This window comes from Octopus bimaculoides, chromosome 12, assembly GCF_001194135.2.
Source record: "Octopus bimaculoides isolate UCB-OBI-ISO-001 chromosome 12, ASM119413v2, whole genome shotgun sequence".
Taxonomy (NCBI): domain Eukaryota; kingdom Metazoa; phylum Mollusca; class Cephalopoda; order Octopoda; family Octopodidae; genus Octopus; species Octopus bimaculoides.
The window spans coordinates 43,473,836-43,475,880 of NC_068992.1; positions in this window are offsets into that span (position 1 = coordinate 43,473,836).

Genomic DNA, 2,045 nt, shown 5'->3' on the forward strand with positions numbered 1-2,045 from the left:
TGTGTGTGTGTGTGTGTGTGTACTGGTGCATTCGTATCTTTGAGTTTCTTGCAAGAAGGTAGAGAAAATACTGGAAGTAAATAAAAGGAGAATAAAATAATTTCTGAGACGTTGAAAGGGAATTTTGTGGATGCGCCTGTGCGCATGTCTGTCTGTACATAATGAGTGTTTGTTGGTGTATGACTATATGGATAAGTGAGTGAGTGAGTGAGTGAGTGAGACATGCTAAAATAACGAGTAGGACAGAAATTATCAGAGAAAAGAAGAGTCGACCGATATGTTAATGCATACAAAGACAGGTTTAAAAAAATACTTTCTCTTACAGTCACAAGGAGGGAGTTTTAGGTGGTTATATCGATCTTAGTATTCAGTTGGTACTTATTTTATTGTCCATGCTCCAATGAAAGGAAAAGTCGAACATGAAGATAGACGTAATGCTGATAAGCATTTCTTGTCCTGCATGTTAACGATGTTGCCAGCTCACCGCCCTGGTTTTGAATAAGAATAAAATGAATTAAATAACCACGGAAGGAAGAAAACGAGGAGAACCTCGAGAAACAGACAGACACCGTGCAGGGAGAGCAGAGTGCTTGAGACGCTAGAGTAAATGTCAAATTTTTCGAGATGCAACAAGAGGAAGATGAGCTTAATATGGTGGAAATCAGTTAGTTAGACTATATCAAGAGACATTTGAGGAAATTGAGATGAGAAACGGAGAGATACGAAGAAGTGTGTGGGGGAAGGAGGGAGTGAAGAAATGAAGGAGGAAGTGAGAAAGTGAGTGTGTGTATAGGTGAGTGTGTGTATAGGTGAGTGTGTCTGTCAGTGGTTGAGTGAGTGGTTGGGTGACTGAGTGAGTGAGAGAGAGGGAGAGAAATTGTGTGAGAGAGTGAGTGAGTGAATGATTATAAGAGTTAGTAAGGGAGGGATTATAAGAGATAGTTAGGGAGTGAATGAACGAGTGAGTGAGAAATAAAATGGCAGCTAACAATGAAGAAAGAGAAAGAATGTGAACAGAAAGAAGATGTGGAGAAGTAACTTGAGGGCAAAAATATAACTGAAGAACAAAGTATAAGAAGCACAGAATAAATCAGGTACAGAATGGTAATAAGGTTTCTTAATGAGACTCGTGCAAAGATATCAAAGATTTAGAATCTAAGATAAAAAGTTGCTGCAAGATTAGAAAAAGTAAGTAAAGAACGAAGCAATGGACGGGGAAGAAATGACAGAATTAGAGCTGCTGAGAGAACAGGAAATGAAGGCAAAGGGGAGATAATTGCTAGAAGATTATTGTAATGCTGAGAACATGAGGTAAATACAGCCATGCTGGGTATAATACATAATTAATTTTATCATTTTCTGAATCAAATACTGAACGATAATCCTGTGGAAAACTTATTGAACTATATCAACACTTACTTGCTAATAAACGCAGCTGTGATGGTTTATTGAATAAGTGCTGTCGTGAAGATTAGATCCTTCAATATCGCCGTTTTCCGGAATACTTGAAATGCATTGAGTTACCTGTTTGTGTTTTCTTTTCTGTAACAAGATTAGATCTTACAACGCAGCACTTATGTCGACTTCAATGCACCAACTTTCCGGCCTTCCACCCCTAATCTTAATGAACATGCACGTAATAATAGTAATTTACTTCCAGGAAAGGGGATTACAGCATCACTAATATGTTGCTTCGTATATAACATAATGGGGGCGCTAGGCTTAGTGGTTAGGGTGTTGGACTCATGATCGTAAGATTGTGGTTTCGATTCCTGGACCGGGCGATGCGTTGTGTTCTTGAGCAAAACACTTCATTTCATATTGCTCCCATCCAGTCAGCTAGGGAACATGCGTAATCCTGCGACGGACCGGCGTCGCATCCAGGTGAGGAATATATACGACACGGAAACAGGGAAACTGACCCTATTCATTTTTTGTTCTTTTATTTGTTTCAGTCATTTGAGTGCGGCCATGCTGGAGCACCGTCTTTAGCCGAACAAATCGATCCTGGGACTTATTTTTTGCAAGCCTAGTACTTGTTCTAT